We start from the raw sequence: 20045 nt of genomic DNA, 5'->3' as shown, positions 1-20045 counted from the left end.
AAAACTCATTAAAAGTTCAAAAAGAATTGGCAGTGAACTCAGAGACCCTGTAGTTCATCCTGTATACCTGAGGAAACTCTGTTAAAAGAAAAAGAAAAAAAAAACAACCCGGAAGGTTAGTGTAAACCGGTATCAGGGTGACAGGAAGGCCTGGAGGGTGAGACACTCGTGGACGGGCCTGACAGTTCGATTCCATTTCTGGACATACGTGGTGGAAGACTAAAACCAGCTCCTGTAAAATGTCCTCTGACCGCCACATACTGGCTGTGGCACGTGTGGCCCCTCCCCTACTAAATAAATAATAAATAAGTGGAAAAATGAAAAGATAAACTGGCATCAGAGCGTTTAAAATGCACTTGGTGTCTAGTCCTAGTTCTGGTATTTCAATAGACTTAATAGCCCCAGCTTGTCCGTAAGATACGTTCATGCTTGTCTCTGGGTGTTTTGTTTGAATGGTAGCAATGACACATTTTGAAAATATCTTCCTTGGACCTTTGGAAGGTCGTTGTGAAACTCATGTAAGTTAAGAATTATGGAGGCTTCTGTTTTATAGTCGGTTCTGCTTTCCTGGTGGGTGATTTAGGTGTTTATCAAGACTCTTCACAGAACAGGCAAACCTCTGGCTGTTACAGGGAAGTAAACCAGGTTCTATTTTGTTTAAAGGACCTTATTTAAAGATTTAAGGACTTTGTATTTTCAAAAAGTTACTTAAACACTTAAGTGGGAGAAATAATTCTAGTAAACAAAGTAAAATATTTAATTTAATTTAAATATTTAATTTATAATTAATATTAGAAAAATTAAAGAGGAATAGATTCAAACATTGAAAGAGCAAAGATTAACAAATACTAGAAACGTTAGCACACTGGACCTTTAGATTTATGTGCGCTTTTGTTGTTGTAAGGAAGTGTGAGCAGGTCCACATCCCCTTCTCCCTGCTTCACCACGAAGTCAGGATGGGCTCATCCTCCCAGTCCACAGACTGCCAAGCCTCTTCCGTCAGTCTGTGCTCTGCTATTTAAGCTCAATTAAGATGAAGTTTATTCCACTCCTGGGAGCAACGCCACAGAACAACGGCTCTGCATATGTGTGCAGCTGGTAGACAGCTCAGGTGAGATGCTGGGCATCTGTACCCTGCAGAAATTCTGACACCCTCTTCTCTGGGTCTAAGCTCTCTACAGATTGTATCCCACCGCCCATGCTGTGGAGCTCTCGGTTCCACTGAGCATTATGCTTTTCAGATTGATTGACACCAATCCATGTGTATCCTTCCTTCAGTATTCCATTGTATAAATATCACTGCAATGTACTTATTCACTGATGTGTGGACATTAATTCATTGTTAGTGACAGTGAGCACTTTTACCTTCATTCCTTTCCACTTTAAGTGTGAAAGATGTGCTCCTTGATTGTGATCACTATCAGACATAAAGGATGTGGCCGATGCTTTGTCCAAAGCAGCATCGTTGCATTATACTGGAATCGTCCGTGCACAATTTCCTGTGTGTTTGCTGGGATTTAATACCATTAGACTATAGTGTGAAGTTTTATTTATTTTTAGTATGAATTTATGTAATAGTGAGAATGGACTACATTTCTTGTGTTTACTTGGATTTCCTTTGGTGAATTGCCTACCCATATTCTTTTAAAAATTACATTCATTTCCCCTGCTGTGTGTGTGTGTGTGTGTGTGTGTGTGTGTGCGTGTGCGTGTGCGTGTGCGTGTGTGTGTGTGTGTGTGTGTGTGTGTGTGTGTGTACACTGGGGTGCACATGCAGACAAGCTGCAGGGACAGATTTCTTTTTTCACCACACGGGGCTGGGGATTCCACCGAGGCCGTCAGCTGTGGCAGAAGCACCTTCCTCACGGAGCCCTGGTATACCATATTTTTAAATTGCTTGTTCTTTTTGATTTAGGATTTTTTGTTTTTTGAGACAGGGTTTCTCTGTGTAGCCCAGGCTGTCCTGGAACTCGATTTGTAGACCAGGTTGGCCTTGAACTCACAGAGATCTGCCTGCCTCTACCTCCTTAAGGATTATTTTTAAGAGTTTATTGCTGGTTATATGCACTTAAATTGATCTCATTTCATGTCTTTTTTTATTTAAAATTTGCTTGTGTAATGCATAGAAGTTTAAAACTTTTACCTTGTTAAACGCCCTCTTTAAAGGCTTGATATTTTTTGGGTCTGGTTTAAGAATGCATTTCTTATTTTGATGTCATTTGTTTTCTAGATTTGATTTTTTTTTTAGATTGATTTTTTCCACAAATATCTTAGTCAGATTTTTGCTAAACACATTCTTAGGTACGTTACAACTCTGTTTGCATTGAAATGAGATTATTATATTTTTACTTATATGCTACTTGTTTATAAGCATGCTTTCATCTTCTGCATAGTGACCTTATGTTCAGGAATATCATTGAACTATCTCGGCTTTGACAATTTTTGTTTCTTTTGGATGCTTCATGTAATATTTTCTGTCAGTGTATCATAAAATATATAAAAATAATACATTTTAAATCCTGACAGTATTTAAAAATTGGATCTATGCAAATGTATGTATGTACATATATAATATAATGTAATATAATATAATACAATAATACATAATATAAGTTTCTCCCAGAAAATTGAGGATAGATTAACATTTTTCAAATCTACTAATTTACCGATTTGTCATATTAGCATATTAGGGGAAGATTTCATACGATCATTCCAGAGATGGAGGAAAAGTATTCAACACCATACGTGTATATTATTAAGAACCACTTAGTAAGTTAAGAATATATATCCTTACTCTGATATTTAATGGCAAAACTTCAATTTTTTAATCAGATACAAGATAGCAATGTTTGTTATTACTACTACTCAACATAGTATAGAAATTCTAACCAATTTTTAAGCACTGTCAGGGTTTATAATATATTATTTTTACATAATTTATGATATATTGACAGAAAATGTGACTATACAAAGCAGCCAAAAGAACAAAAATTGTCAAAACTGAAACAATTCAACAATATTCCTGAACGTAAGATCACTATGCAGAAGACTGGCAGCATGCTTATAAACAATAACATGTAGACACATAGATGATGCAGACAGATGCACACTTTCCATGACTGTTTGCTCAAGTTCAAGTAGAATTTTTCTTTTCATCTATGCAAATCTATGAAACTGTCCTATAGTCTTTTTGACTCAATTTTGTCATTTTGAATATTAAGGCAAGACTAACTTTATAAAACAGGATTGATTTTTCCCATTTATTTTGCATACTGACAGCAGTTTCCCCTCCCTCTTCTCCTCCAAGTCCCCTCCACTTCCCATCTACCCTCCTCCGAATCCACTCCTCCTCTGTCTCCATTCAGAAAGGGGCAGGCCTTCTATGGGAGTCAACAAAGCATGGCACTTCAAGTTGAGGTAGGACCAAGCTCCTCCCCCTGCATCAAGGCTGGACAAGGTAGTCCATCATGGGGAACAGGTTCCCAAAAGCCAGCTAAGCACCAGGGACAGGTCCTGATCTCACTGCTAGGAGCCTTAAAAACAGACCAAGCTACACAACTGTCACACACATGCAGAGGGCCTAGATAAGTCCCATGGAGGCTCCTTAACTGTTGGTCCAGAGTCCATGAGCTGCCATGAGTTCAGGTCAGCTGTATCTGTGGGGTCCCCCCATGACCTCCCTGGCTCCCTTTCTTCAGCAAGACTCCTAAACTCAGCTCAGTGCTTGGCTGTTGATCACTTTATCTGCTTCCATCAGTTACTGGATTAGAGTATCTCTGATGACAATTAGGGTAGTCACCAATCTGATTACAGTAGATGGCCAGTTCAGGCACAGTCTTCACTATTGCTAAGAGTCTTTCTTAGCCAGGGTTATCCTTGTGGATTCCTGGGGGTTTCCCTGGTGCCAGGTTTCTCCCTAACCCGCAAATGTCCCCCCCCCTCCCCACATCAAGACGTCTCTTTTGTTACTCTTGCTCTCCATCTGGCCTCTAACCCACCTCTGGCACCCAACCTGCCCAATCTCCTTCCTCAAGACCCCATCCCTCCATCTCCCCCTCCCCTGCCCCCAGTTTATCCAGGAGATCTCTTCTGTTTTCCTTCCCAGGGAAATCCATGCATCCCTCTTTGGGCCCTCCTTGTTATCTAGCCTTTCTGGGGCTGTGGGTTGCAGGTTGGTTATCCTGTACTTTACTTCATATATATATATTCTTTTGAGACAGAATTTCATTGTGTAGCCCTGGCTATCCTGAAACTAGCTCTGTAGACCAGGCTGGCCTTGAACTCACAGAGATCTGCCTGCCTCTGCCTTCCAAGTGCTGGTATTAAAGGCATTCACCACCACCACTTGCAGGAAAGATAATTAAAAAAAAATTCCTGGTATATCTTGTTCAAAATGGAGGTTATCTTTTTTAAAGGTAATGCTTTTACACAGCAACCAATGTTTGACACATTCTTGTGGCTAATTTTTGATTTTCACATTCTTGATTCAATTTAGTTTATTTATATAGAATGTTCCAAAAGTAGTTCAGGTTTAAGCTATTTAAGCTATTATAACTGGTGTGTGTGTGTGTGTGTGTGTGTGTGTGTGTGTGTGTGTGTGTGTGTGTGTTTGATATGAATCTCATGTGACATAGGCTAGCCTTGAACTGTAGCTGAGGATGACCTTGAACCCTGATCTACCTGGAAGTACTTTCCAAGTGCTGGGATTATAAGTGCATGTCTAGTGGCTTAAATAAGCTTAAAATCCTTGAGTTCTGAGAATACAGAAATATACCACCTTGCCTGCTTTTGTTTTTAGAAAACAAATATTTCAATATTTGCCATTTTATAAGAGCAACTAAAAATTAAAATTTTATATATTTACAGGCTTTCTTTCATTTTGACTTGTTTAAAATTTCCCCTTTTGTTAAACATAGATTCTTTCTCATACGTAAAATCTGAACACAGCTTCCCCTACTTCAGCTCCTCCCAGTTCTTCCCCATTTCCTCTCCCTTCCAGATCCACTCCCTTTCTGTCTCTCATTAAAAAACAATAGGCTTCTAAGAGATAACAACAAAACATAGCAAAATAAAATATAATAAGATATAAAGAAAGCCATCATATCAAATTTAGACAAGACAAACCAACAGAAAAATAAGAGTCCCAAGAGCAGGCACAAGAATTAGAGACCCACTCACTCTCACATTCAGGAGTCCCAAAAGGCACTAAACTGAAAGCTATACTATATATGCAGAGGAACTGCTGCAGATCCGTGTAGGCCCTGTGCTTGCTGCTTCAGTCTCTGTGAGTTTATATGAGCTCTGCTTAGTTCATTTAAAAGGTCTTTCTCTCCTGGTGTCCTCTATTATGTCTCTCCCACTCCTTCTGCCTCATCTTCTGCAGGGTTCCCTGAGCTCTGAGGGGAGGGATTTGATGGAGACACCTTGCTCAGAGCTGTGTACTCCGAAGTCTCTCTCTCTCTGGATAATATCTGGCTGTGGGTCTCTGTATTTGTTCCCATTTGCTGCAGGAGGAAACCTTTCTGATGATGGCTGAATAAGGCACTGATCTATTTGTATAGTTATTTGTATAGTAATCATTTGGAACCATTTTATTTTTACTTTCCCCCAGACCATTATTATTTGGATTTACCCTAGAGACTCTGGTTCTTGGTCACCCAAGCACTGTCAGGTGTGGGTTCCATCAATGTGTGGGTCTTAAGTCGAATCAGACATTGGTTGGTCACTCCCACAAGGTTTGTACCACCATTGCCCTGGCATATTTTGCAGGCAGGACAGATTGTAGATCAAAGGTTTTGTGGTTGGGGTGTTGTTTACATTTCTCTTTTGGTAGTCTGTAGAGTACCTTTCTGTGTCTTAGACACTAGAACATGGGGGTGAAGGTTCTATGTAGGCACCAGCTTGACATCTCCATGTTCTATGAGTTGTGTGGGTGTTGTTGTCTTCAGCAATGGGGCCTTCCTGTCAGTTTGTTCACAGCAAACTATTGTCTGAGCAACAGCCTGGGTTGTTTGGGGATTTCCATGGGACCCTTTCAGCCAACAACTTGAGACCCAGTCCTGGCACTAGAAGCTTTGTTTGGTGACAAGAGATGGCCAGTAGGGGATCCATCTCCCTCATTATTTGGAGACTTTATTAGGATCACATTCATATATCAGAGGAAATTTTCACTGCACCAGGTTTCCATACCACCTCTCAAATGCTCAATTCTAGCTGCCTCTCTCCTTCCCTCAATCTCATCTCCCCTCCCCTTCTCACTTTATCCTCTCTTTCATATCCTTCACCCCAACTGAGGTCCACCCATAAAATCTATTCTATTTCCCCCTCCCAAGGAGACTCATGTGCCTCCTGTAGTTCCTTCCTCTATACCTAACTTCACTGAGTCTATGAATTGTAGTTTGATTATCATTTATTTAATGGTTAATATCCACATATAAGTGAATACATGCCATATTTATCTTTCTTGGTCTGGGTTACCTTACTCAGGATGATTTTTTTTCAGTTCTGTCCATTTGTCTGCAAATTTCATGATGTAATTTTTTTTAAACAGCTGAGTAATACTCTATTGTGTAAATGTAACACATTTTCTTCATCCATTCTTCTGATAAGGGACACCTAGGTTTTTTCTAGTTTCTGGCTATTTTGAAAAGAACAGTTATGAACATGGTTGAGCAAGTGTCCCTGTGGTAGAATGAACCATCCTTTGGGCATATGCCCAAGAGTGGTATAGCTGAATCTTGAGGTAGATTGATTTCTGTCTTTCTGAGGAATCACCATACTAATTTCCACAATGACTGTATAAGTTTGCACTCTCACTAGCAATGGAAGAGTGTTCCCCCCTTGCTCCATATCCTCTCCAGCATGAGCTGCCACTTATGCTATTGATCTTAGTCATTCTGATGGGTGTAAGATGGAATTCTACAGCTGATAAACACCTTTTGCAAAGTGGCTGGATACAAGATTAACTAAAAAAAAAATCAGTAGCCCTCCTATTCACAAATGATAAAAGGGCTGAGAAAGAAATCAGGAAAACAATACCCTTTGAAATAGCCATAAACAATATTAAAATACCTTGGGGTAACTCTAACTAAGCAGGTACAAAACCTGTATGACAAAAACTTCAAGTCTTTGAAGAAAGACACTGGAGAAGGTGTCAGAAGATGGAAAGACCTCCCATTCTCAAGGATCTATAGCATTAATAGTAAAAATGACCATCTTACTAAAGGCAATCTACAGATTCAACGAAATCCTCATCAAAATTCCAACACAATTCTTCACAGACCTCAAAAGAACAATACTCAACTTCATATGGAAAAACAAAAATCCAAGGATAGCCAAAACAATCCTGTACAATAAAGGAACTTCTGGAGGCATCACCATCCCTGACCTCAAGCTCTACTCTAGAGCTATCATAATAAAACAGAATGACATTGGCATAAAAACAGACAGGTGGAGCAATGAATCGAATTGAAGATCCAAATATAAATTCACATGGACACCTGATTTTTGACAAAGAAGCCAAAATTATAAAATGGAAAAAGAAAGCATCTTCAAGAAATGATGCTGGCATAATTGGATGTCAGCAAGTAGAAGAATGCAAATAGATTCATATCTATCACCCTGCACAAAACTCAAGTCCAAGTGGATTAAAGACCCCAACATAAATCCAATTATATTGAACAAGATAGAAGACAAAGTAGGAAATAGCCTTGAATGTATTAGCACAGCAAATAACTTCCTGAATAGAAAACCAGTAGCATAGATGCTAAGATCAACAATTAATAAATTGGACTCATGAAACTGAAAAGCTTCTGTAAGGCAAAGGACACTGTCAATAGAACAAACAGCAGCCCACAAATGGGGAAAAGACCTTCATCAACCCAATATCCAACAGAGGGCTGATTTCTAAAATATATAAAGAACTCAAGAAACTAGACAACAAAAACCCAAATAATCTAATTAAAAATTGGGGTACAGATCTAAATAGAGAATTCTCAACAGAAGAATCTCAAATGGCAGAGAAACACTTAAAGAAATGTTCAACATCCTTAGCCATCAGGGGAATGCAAATCAAAATGACTCTGAAATTCCATCTTACACATGTCAGAATGGCTAAGATCAAAAACACAAATGACAGCTTATGCTGGTGAGGGTGTAGAGCAAGGGGAACACTTCTCCATTTCTGATGGGAGTACAAACTTGTACAGTTACTTTGGAAATCAACATGGCGGTTCCTCAGGATATTGGGAATCAATCTACCTTAAGACCCAGCTGTACCACTCTTAGATGCTAAAGGATGCTCCTCCCTACCACAAAGACACTTGCTCAACAATATTGATAGCAGCTTTATTCATAATAGAACCTGGAAACAACCTAGACGTTCCTCAACTAAAGAATGGATAAAGAAAATGTGGTATATTTACACAATTTACTCAGCTGTTAAAAACAATGACATCAGGCCAGACAGTGGTGGCACACTCCTTTAATCCCAGTACTCAGGAGGCAGAAGCAGGTGGATCTCTGTGAATTCAAGGCCAGCCTGGTCTACAGAGTGAGTTCCAGGACAACCAGAGTTACACACAGAGAAACCTGTATCTAAAACCAAAAAAAAAAAAAAAATGACATCAGGAAATTTGGAGAAAAATGGATGGAACTAGAAAAAAATCATACTGAGTGAGGTAACCCAGACCCAGAAAGACAAACATGGTGTGTACTCACTCATAAGTGGATATTAGCTGTAAAGTGAAGGATAATCATGCTATAATCCACAGACACAGAGAGACTAGATAACCTAAGGTGGGAAGCATGGATCTTTCTAGGAAGGAGAAATAGAAGAGATCTCATGGGTAAACTGGGGGCAGGTGAGGATGGGAATTCAAAGGATTGATACGGTTGTGGGGGACTAGGTGGAAGGGGAGAGTATTGAAAGAGATGACTGGAAAGGGGGGCATTTTGGAGTCAGGTAGAAACCTGATGTGAGGGAAACTCCCAGGAATCTACAAGGATGACCCCAGCTAAGATTGCTAGCAGTCGTGGATACATAGCTTGAACTGGTCATCTCCTGTGATCACATTGGTGACTACTCCAATTGTCATCAGAGAGCCTTCATCAGTAATTGATGGAAACACATGCAGAGACCCACAGCCAATCATTAAGTCAAGCTCGGGGAATCTTGCTGAAGAGAGGGAGGAAAGACTGTAGGAGCCAGAGGGGTCAAGGGCATCACAAGAAAACACACAGAAAAACTAATAACCAGGGAGCCTGCATGAGACTGACCTAAGCCCTCTACATATCTGTGACAGTTGTGTATCTTGGTCTACTTGTAGGACCCTTAATAATGGGAGCCTGGGTTACCACTTTGTCTGGCTTTTGGAAACCTATTCCTCATACTGGACTGTCTTGCCCAGCGTAATAAGGGGAGGAGCTTAGTTTTACTGCAACTTGATATGCCATGCTTTGTTGATACCCATGGGAGGTCTGCCCCTTTCTGAACAGAAACAGAAGAGGAGTGAATTGGAGGAGAGTAGAGGGGGTGAATTGGAGGAGGGTGGGGAAACTGTGGTCAGGATGTAAAATAACTAACTAACTAAAATAGAAAAAAAGTGGTTTTGATGTGCAGTTCTCTGATGGCAAAGATGTTGGACATTTCTTTTAGTGTTTCTCAGCCATTTGGGACTCTATTGGAGAATTCTCTATTTAGATCTGTTCCCTAGTTTTTAATTGGATTATTTTGCCTTGTGATATCTATTTTTTTTAATTCTTTATGTATTTTTTTGCATTGTTAATTTGTTTGTTGAAGAAAACAGTTATTTTTTAACTTGGTAAGACAAGCCCCTGACCCCTGGGTTCAGTGATTCCCCAGAAGGATGTGCAGGACTCAACACAATGTCATAATCATGACTAGCATGTTTTATTGCAGAAGTACAATTTTAGAATGCAGGAAAATGAAGTTGAGTTTTGAGGGAGCAGCTCCAAGGACCTTCTTATGGAGCCATACAAAACATGAGTTTCCTCAGAAATGAGTTCTGACATGTCTGCAGTGTCTACTAGAGACTTTTTCTAGAGACTTATTGCCCAGGGTATTTATTGAAGACTGGCCATGTAGGTGTATCCTCTGCTTGGGATGCTCACAATACCAGACTTTCAGAAAGACAACAGGGGCTTAGCTTAACCATATTGTACGAACAGTTTAGGTACAAGGAATACTTACCAGAGGGACAGGAGTGTTCCAAAACAGAAATTTTCACGACCAACATTGCAAATAGGCGTTTCTCATGGCATTCCTTAATTTAGATTCAATATTAAAGCGATTTTGCTCATTTTTTTTGTGTGTTTTGATGTTTCTGGTCTCTCATGTTGAAAATATAGATCCTAATAACATTAATAAAATTATTTAATACTTCAATGTTAATATTAATAATACCAATGTCAGTGCTAACAATATGGCTACTGAAAACAATTCAGAAATTCTGTGTAGTTGTTTAGTACTCATTGAGAATTTTTTTATTGATTTGCTCTGAAATTATTTGGAATAATTGTTGAAGTCAGAAACGTGATATGGAGGTTTATTTTGTACGACTTTCTTTTTCACTGGCTTACCTCGAAGCCAGTTACAAACACAATTCATTTCTGCAGCTTCTTTTCCCATCCCGACTCTTCCCCATCTCCCTTCCTCCTCCTGCGCCCTCCCACACCTAACAGTCCCTTTTCACCTTAGTGTCACGTGCTCCCTTTTGCTCCTCCTCAGCCACTTCATTTCCTTCTCAGAGTTTCTATAACATCTAAATCCAGGGGCTAAGCTTTACAATGATTAATTATATTTATTTTATAATTATCTTAAATTCTCATACAGTTTTAAAAGAAGCAAATGAGACAAATTTAGGAAGTCTGGTTTCAGATGTTCCTTTTTTACCCACCCCCATGCTTTTCCTTTCCTGCAGGAAGGATTTTAATTAGCTTTCGACTTCTCATTTGATTCTTTAGAATGAAACCAAATCTATAATTTCTTTCCTTAGGAAATACAAACATACTTTTCATACTGTTCAGCACCTGCTTTTTTGTCTTTTAAAAAAATTAATAGTATTTCCTGGGGATTATACCATTGTAGTCTAAAAGTCATAAAGATTCCTAATGATGATGTTTTTATTGGTCACAGGCTTATAGCACAGCGCAGGCAAAGTACATTGGGACACAAACTGTATCATAAGGCTTTGCTCTTTCGTGAAAACTTTTTCCTGCCCAGAACTTTGGTAAAACTCCAGCTTCCCTGCTGTTCTCCTGGAAGGTGTGGCTGCTCCCTCCCCACAAGTGTGATCCGCCTCTTTACGGTTGTGTGTGTCTCAGGTGTCTCTCTGTAACTGTTTCTGGGTGGTCCCAAACCATGTCTCCTGTCTCTACATGCAGACCTCCATAGGGCGGCGACAGGACCCAGGTCAGTTTCTTCTTTATATTTCCTATGTTCCTGGAGCTGTGACTTTCATTCTTGTAACTCTGTCCTTCTAAAGTGTGTGTGTGTGTGTGTGTGTGTGTGTGTGTGTGTGTGTGTGTGTGTGTATGTGTGTGTTCTGTTGGGCACTTTTCCTATTCATGCCAAAAGTAGATCAACTGTATTTATTTCTGACATTCACAAGCCACCCTTTCCTGTAATTATCGAGCTGAAAGGAGTTGTGCATGTGTATGTGCGTGCACACACAGACACACACACACAAACACACACACACACACACACACACACACACACACACACACACACACACTCATGGATATCCAGTTTTGTTAGATGTGATTTAGGATTAAAGCAAACCTTTTCTATCGACCCTGTCCTTGTCTTTATCTGCAGTGGTAGGTCATCTGTAATCATTATTTTAAGATGTTTTCCACCCTATTCTTAGGTTCTCCCCCCTCACTTTACCTTTCTCTAAATGGAAAAAGAAAAGTCAAGGAAGCTAGGTGTAAGGAAGCTAGGGCCTCCCATTTCAGCATTTCATTCACAAAGTCAGTAAATAACGAAGGCATAAAGCTTTTAGACAGCATTGTGGAGAATTAAAATTATTTTCAGTAAAACAGAAAAAGTTACTGGACTACAATTATTAACGAGTGGACATGAGTGCACACTGTTCCAGGTTATTCTGTGAGTTTCTGAGGAGAGGGAATCCCATTGCCAGGTTCCTGGTGCCCTGTTTTTCTCACTCACTTCCTCTCTGGCTGGTCTCCCCATGGCTTTCATTTAGCCTGTATGTCAGCCTGGGTGTTTCATTAAAACTGCCTCTGGTATCAGCAGGCCATATAGAGAAACTTTCAAATGTAATATGTTTTGACTGGATATTTTGCTGTTTACTTTTGTGAAATTAAATATAATGGAGACAATATTGGCAAACAGTTGAGTAGCTTAGAAGTATACAAATAAGAGTCAAGTTTTCATATGTCTTAAAGAGATTGGTAGTATTGAGAAAAATTTCTATTGTCAAGTGAAGTGTCACTACACTTATTTGAAAGTTTGAGCTGAGGCAAGAATATTGCAAAAGTATAAGAAAATTTACTCAACTGAGCGTTAGTGAGGAAAGTAGGTATTCAACTTGCAATGTTTTTAACTTATACCGAACACTTGTCCAGTGGGAAACAATGACGGAACCGTCATTCAATCTGTATTTAGACTACTTTACGTAGTTCCCAGGAAGTTAATTTTGGGGGCTAGAGAAGATGCTAGAGAAGATGCTGTCTTTGAGAAAATTTAGCTGTTTTTCTCTGAAAGCCAGGCTAAAGCGCTGGGGATGCAGCTCAGTTGGGAGAGTGCTTCTCTGGTGTGCACAGAGCCCAGCCATTGATTCCCAGTTCCACACAAAACCGTGTGGTAGCACAGGCCTGGAATTTCAGCACTCAGGAGGGAGATGCAGAAAGATTAGAAATTCAGTCACATCGGTCTATGAGAGACCCTGTCTTAAAACAAAAGAAAACACACTAAATTAAAAAAAAAAAAGCAAGGGAGCAAGCTGGTGTATAAATGGCATCACCACCCAGTGCTGTGGTTGATCAGCAACGTGAGTGAGGTGTTCCCAAAGTGACCCTTGATTCAGTCTTCAGAACCCAACACTGTTCATATTTACCAACATATTTAAAACATACATGTGGAATGTGAGAGAGCTACGGAGGGTCTTAATGGACTCTTCCTGATGTTTCAGGCTGTAACATTTGCCATAAGTTTTCTGTTGTTGTTCATTTCTTCGTCATCTGCATGTGTCAAAGTTAACACCAATTGGCTTTTATGCATAGTAAACAATTCTGCACAAAGCACACACATTTAAATATGGATGTACAGGTGGAACCAATAACATGCACATGCTAACAAGCAACACCAAGGCTCTGTGAGAAAACCCTCCTGGAGCCTGGAGTTGTCACTGTTCTACAGCAAAGTGCAATTAAGACAGAAAGTTTAATTTTCCATCTAATTGAGTTTGCCAAAGCAGAATCTTTGATCCATTTGTCGAAACCCGGAGCATGTCTGTCTTAGTTAGAGTTACTACTGCTGTGAGGAAACACCACGACCAAAAGCAATTTGGGGAGCAAAGGGTTGTTTTAGCTTACATATCTCAAGTCATAGTCCATTGAGAGAAGCCAATGCAGGACTTGAGGCTGGGCAGGAACCTGGAGGCCAGAGCTGATGCAGAGGCCACAGAGGAGTATGCTCCTCTGGCTAGCCTAGCCTGCTTTCTTAAAGAACTCAGGACCACCAGCCCAGGGTGGTACCACTCACAGTGGGTTGTGCCCTCCCCTATCAATCACTAATTAAGAAAACTGCCCTACAGGCCTGCCTACAGCATTGTCTCAATTGAGATTCTCTCTTCTCAGATGACTACATCTTGTGTGTCAAGTTGACTTACTATGAGCCAGCACGATGTCTTTTCTCAGAATCCATAAACTCACCAGGTGAGAGGCTGACTAGTGAGTGAAGAGAACATAACCTTCTATTTGGCTTCAGGCAGCAAGAGATTTAATTACAGCTGTGGGCATGAGTGGAGTGAGAATGTAAGTTAAAAACAGCGAAGCATCTCCATTGTTAGTGATGTCATTCCCTACTTCAGCTTTCTTTATGTGCCCAGGAAGTTGGGCTTTGAGTTACTGACTAAGGGGCTGGAAGGATGGCCCAGTGGCTATGAGTACTTGTTCCTACAGCGGTCTAGGGCTCAGTTCCTAGCACTCACATAGTGGTTCACACCTCCAGTTCCAGGGGATCTGTTGTCCTGTTCTGATCTCCTCAGGCACCAGACATACACATGGTGCTCATAAAGACATGCAGGCAAAATATTCACACATAAAACAATATAAAGAAATCTAATAAAATAAAAAAAGCAGGGCTTTCATAGATCGGTGCCTAGCCCAATTGTCATCAGAAAAACTTCACCCAGAAACTGATGGAAACATGTAGAGATCCACAGCCAAACATTAGGTGGAGCTTGGGGAATCCTGCAGAAGAGAGGGAGGAAGGATTGTAGGAACCAGTGGTATCAAGAGCACCACAAGAAAACCCGCAGCATCAGCTGACCTGGCCTCATAAGGCCTCACAGAGACTGAAATGACAACCAGGGAGCCTGCACGGGATTGACCTGCACGGGACTGACCTGCACAGGACTGACCGAGGCCCTCTGCATATGTGTTACAATTGTGTAACCTGGTCTTCTCGTCAGACTCCTAACAGTGAGAGCAGGGGTTTTCTCTGACTGTGCTGCATGCTTCTGGGATCCATTCCTCCTACTGGATTGCCTCATCCAGCCTTAATAGAAGAAGTGCCTAGTCTCTCTGCAACTTGATATATATGATGGCTAGCTGATATCCATGGAAGGCCTGCCTGTATCTGAAGAGAAACAGTGGAGGAGGAATGGATGGGATGAGGGGGAACTGAAAAGAGGGGAGGGAGAACACACTTTGATTGGGATGTAAAAACAAACAAAAATATACAAACAAACAAACAAAAACATAGGGTCTTAAATGATGACTCTGCTAAATATATTACAAAAGTCCAAAGAAGGCTTGCATTCTGGAAGTTTGCATTTGGACAGTGTCTCAGAGGGGTTGGATTTCTTCTTACGCACTTTCCTCCTTAAGCAGGTATTTTCCCATTGGAAGGTATCACCATCAATGCAACTGCCTTTTGTATTCACAGTAAAAGGAGGCCAGTAACACAGAGTAACCTTGGACCAGGTGTCAAGGCACATGCCTTTAGTCCCAGTGCTTTGGAGGTAGAGGCAGGCAGATCTCTCTGAGTTTGAGGACAGCCTGGTCTACACAGAAAGCTCTAGGAGAGTCAAGGCTGTGTGAAGAGATCCTGTCTCAAAAAAACCAGAAAACAAAGTGATGTATGCCACTATTATGTATCTAAGGGTCTTGAATCTTCTAAGAGAGGTCAGGAGTAAAGTTATTGTGCTTTTTGACATATCAATAATTACTATTCAGTTAGCAAGAATGAGAAAAAAGTCATGATATATAGATTAATAATGGCTAGGAGGAATTTATACGGCAAAACAAAAAAGACATAAAAACACTTATACTGTTTTTTTTTGTTTTTTTGGTTTAGCAAATGAGCAAGTAAGCCCAGACAATATGTTTACCTGTTTAAGAGCAAAACCAAGTATTTTCCATAATGGATACACTAAAGAAGATGCCTGTTTCATAAGACATGGCAGAGAGCAAAAGATATAAAAACGGATGCCATTAAATGCGAACAATTTTGACAAAGGTAGGCTAGGAGTCCTCCCACAAGGGCCACGCCACGTTATTATCACAGAAGCTGATTCTTGGACAAACATCTGGACAACATAGATTTTCATGGACCCTAGATTTAATAGGATGCTCCTAGCTACCATTAAGAATGCAGCAGATCCCCTTTCCACACAGGTAAGCCTGCGTGAGTCAAACAAGACACAATGGCTGGAGTGTGTTACAAATCGGCTATATAAAGATGTGGATGAGATGTAGCTGTTATGTTTATTTTGTGTTGATATTTTCCCAGTGAATGAATAAAGGAAACAAGCTTACCTTCCTTTGTTTCATTTTGATTTTTGTTTACTTAAAGGGGTATTTAACCATAATATTTGAAAAAAAGTTGTATACTTAGCCTTGGGAAATCCTTCATTTTTTTCATCTTCTCTGCATTCAGATCACAGGCCTGCTGTGTGTCAATAGCAACATGTCTCCTCCATAATATGTTGAGGAGTATACACAACACTAAGTCTATAGTTACCTATAAAACATTCTCTCTCTTTCTCTTTGCAAGTGTATGTGTGTGTGGTATGTGTATTTGAATTCTCCTGTGTTCTGCTGCATGTGTGTGCAGGCCAAAGGTCACTGTTAGGTCGTCTTGGATTGCTTTCTGCTTTATTTATGGAGACAGCATCCCCTGCTGACTCCAGAGCTCACACATTCATGTATCTCACTTTCCCTGGGGAGTCCACTCTTTCTTCCTGCTGAGTGCTGGCCTTACAAGCGGGTCATGGCGCTCGCCTGCCGGTATGTTGGCTCCGGGCGCCCAAACTCTGGGCTTCACTTGCACAACGCATATTTGTCCATGGAGTCATTTCCTCAGAACCGCACAAAATATTCTCTTTTTTGGTTTTAAGTTAAGAAATACATTCAGAAAATTTGTTTGAGAACATTTCCAAAATGAGCTTGTGACTAGTGATGTTAGTTAGTAGACATCTAATTTTAAGAAGTAATTTATTTGTTAACAGTTAGATGCCCATTTGTAGCCATATTGATATGCAAGGTAAACAGTACCTTGCTGCAAAGTTGGTATAGTGAACATATTTGTATGTCAAATATTAAAACTTTGAAAACATATTTTCTTCAAAATATAATAAAATATTAAGTATTATTATCTTTGTAATTAACAAAAATAGGGCTAGAGAGTTGACTCAGCAGTTTAGAGCATTTGCTGCTCTTTCAGAGGACCAGGGTTTGTTTCCCATCACCTAAATGATGGTTTACAACTGTCTACCTCAGTTCCAGGGGATTTAGTGCCCTCTTCTGGTCTCCACAGGCACTAGGTACATATGACATCATGACATGCCCTTTATACACGTAGAGGAAACACTCATAAAGCAAAACACATAAAATAAAAATAAACGATCCTTACTTTTTTTGTGGTGCTGGGGATTGAACGCAGGGTGTAGAGTATTGTAGCCAAGCTCCCTAAGCCCTGTCTTAGGATTCTTAACTAACCTCTACCACATGGTCGAGGCCAAATGTTGGTCTTTTCTCTCTTGATGAAAATCTGGAAATATTTGAATTGAATTATGGAAAATATGCACATTTGTAGCTTGCAATGTAATGAAAATTTTAGGGAGTGTCTTATTTGTATTTCTTTATGTGTTTGATTTTCTCTCTTAAAAATAATTATAATTTAATGCTAGACCTGGGTATGTCATTCTATTTTCTTTTTCTAAGCAACAGAAGACAAAACCAAACCAAACATTAGAGAAGAACCTCAAATAAAAAAGAATAACAAACGGAAAAGAAGAGCGACATATGCACAGCTGTGAGGAGTGAGCATTGAAACCACACACACACGGGACATCACCACCGCCAAAAGTGTCTCCCTTGAGACCGTCCCAGGAAGATAACTCAAACTGTATCAGTAGATACTTAGGTGAACAGGTGTCTGCTTTTTCTCTGAACTTCTATTGTTTAGAAAGAATTGTAATTTTTTTAGTTACGACTATTTTATTTTCTGTCATTTTGCCTCTTGTGAATATTACGTAAAAAGAACCATGTGCTGTGGTTTCAGTGGGATTTTTAGCTGCAGGTTAGTATCCTAGAGGCTTCATCCTTACTATGGCAGCATTGAGGTGGGAGAGCTTTAAGACGTGCGTTCTAGAGGGAGGTGCTTGGGTCATGCTTTGAATACTTTATTTTGAGCATTTATTTTTTTGTTGTATGAATACTTCTTTTTATTGTTGAGCAATATTTTTACACATCCTAATAGTAATGTCTCAGCAGATATATGATTTGAAAAAAAATTCCACCTGTCAATGGTTTCCTCTTCATATAGACAGTAAGTAATGTATTTTGAGACAAAAATTTATTGATTTTTATCAAGTATAACTGTTTTTATTTTTTTGTGGCTAATTTGTTCTGTACACATCAAAGACTCAGTTGCCACCTTTGAGGTCATAAAGATCTAACTCTGTTTTTTTTTCTACTAATTGCATAATTAAAGCTCTTGTATTGAGGTCAAGGATCTATTTTGCATTAATTTGTATAATGGTTAGAGGTGGTGGGGATGCATGCAGTCTCTTTATTTTATATGTGGCTACCCATTTGTCCCTGTACCATTTGCTGAATGTATTTATTTCCTGATTGAATGTTCTGTTCGTGCTTGTTGAACATCAGTTGGCAGGACTGAAGATAAAGACGGATCAGTGGTTAAAAGCTCTTGTTGCTCTTGCAGAGGATCTAGGTTCAATTCCTAGCTCCCACATGGTGCCTCGCAACTACTTGTAACTCCAGTTCCAGGGGACCTCGTCACCTCTTCTGCTCTCCCAGGCACCAGGCAGGCATGTTGTACACAGAGATACATTCAGAAAAAAAAAATGCTCATACATGTAAAATAAAATAAATCTAAGAAAGAAAGAAAGAAAGAAAGAAAGAAAGAAAGAAAGAAAGAAAGAAAGAAAGAAAGCAATTGGGCAGAAAGTCTGCATCTGTTCTGGACTCAGTTCTATTGGATACATGTTATCACTATGCCCTTAATACGCTGTTTCTGTTATTTTAGGTTTGTAGCAAGGTTTGAAATTAAATAATGTAAATACTCCAACCATTTTTTGTCTTTAAGATATTGTTTGGGTGGTTTGAATCCTCTGAAATTCCATATGAATTCAAGGCACTGTTTATTTTTTTTAAGAAAAATTGATCTTCCTCTTAACATTAGTTCAGAAACAGGAATGTGTTACAATTTGTCTTGGACTTCATTAGTCCACAAGGTTTCATGGTTTCCAGTGTACACATTTTTCACTGGCATGGTTTAGTTTATATATAGTTTATCCTTTTGAGTACTTTTGTAAGTAGAATTAGTTTCTTAATTTTTATTTCAGTTTTATTGCTACTGTATAGAAATAAACTTATTTCTTATTTATTTTCCTAATTTGCAGCTTCACTGAACTGATTTATTGACTCTAGCAGAATCTTTTAATTTGCCTCTGAAAAATATACATGATTTTGTATATGTAGAATCATGTCATGTGTAAATAGAAATAGTTTTACTTCTCCATACCTGTAAAGGGCATTGATTTGGATTTTTTTTTTAGTTTATTTTTTCTGGGGTAATTGCTTTGGCTTGAGCTTCCTATAAAATGTTAAATAGCAATTATTTTGTTCCTGATCTTGGAGGAAAAGTTTCATTCTTTCATTATTGAGTGTGATGCTACGTGTGGGCTTTTCATAAGTGCCCTTTGGGTTATGCATTGTCTAAGGGCCACTGTTGCTATGATGAAACACCATGACCAAAGCAACTTGAAGAGGAAAGAGTTTATGTGGCTTATACTTCATCATCATAGTCTGTCATTGAAGGAAGCCAGGATAGGAACTTAAACAGAGCAGGAACCTGGAGGCAGGAACTGATGAAGAGGACGTGAAGGAGGGCTGCTTACTGGCTTGTTCCCCTAGCTTGCTCAGCCTGCTTTCTTACAGAACTGAAGAACATCAGCCCAGGGATGGCTCCCCTACAATGGCTGGGCTGTCCTCTGTGAATCACTAATTAAGAAAATACCATACAGACTTGTGAAACATGATCCTAATTAGTCTTAACAATAAAAACCTGGAGTCAGGGTGAAAGCTGGAAGAGCAGAGAAGCAGAGCAGCAGCCGTTAAAAGCTTCTTACCTCTATGAATCCTCAGACCCAATGAGGGCTGAGATCCTGTCTATACCTGCCTTATATTCCTGTCTCCACCACCCTAGTGCTGGGATTAAGGGCGTGCACCACCTCTGCCTGGCTCTGTTTCTCTTTAGACTGGTTCAGTCTCATGTAGCTCAGGGTGGCCTTGAACTCCTGATCTTC

General features: G+C 39.7%; 1 long non-coding RNA gene across 2 annotated transcripts in view; it reads left to right on the top strand.

Moving 5' to 3' along the window:
- Window positions 1–19369, top strand: part of LOC128113781 (uncharacterized) — a 78272-nt gene extending 58903 nt beyond the window's left edge. For both annotated transcript variants that reach the window (XR_008219660.1, XR_008219661.1), the window contains exons 8-11: window positions 11404–11431; window positions 13846–13923; window positions 15569–15888; window positions 17437–19369. This is a non-coding gene — a long non-coding RNA (uncharacterized LOC128113781). The remainder of the gene's footprint in view (window positions 1–11403; window positions 11432–13845; window positions 13924–15568; window positions 15889–17436) is intronic.
- The last annotated feature ends 676 nt before the right edge of the window (window positions 19370–20045 follow it).

Source organism: Peromyscus californicus, unplaced genomic scaffold, assembly GCF_007827085.1.
Source record: "Peromyscus californicus insignis strain IS unplaced genomic scaffold, ASM782708v3 Scaffold_18__1_contigs__length_77618521, whole genome shotgun sequence".
NCBI classification, from domain to species: domain Eukaryota; kingdom Metazoa; phylum Chordata; class Mammalia; order Rodentia; family Cricetidae; genus Peromyscus; species Peromyscus californicus.
The sequence above is the reverse complement of the archived record's forward strand: the minus strand, read 5'-3'. Positions and strand labels throughout refer to the sequence as shown.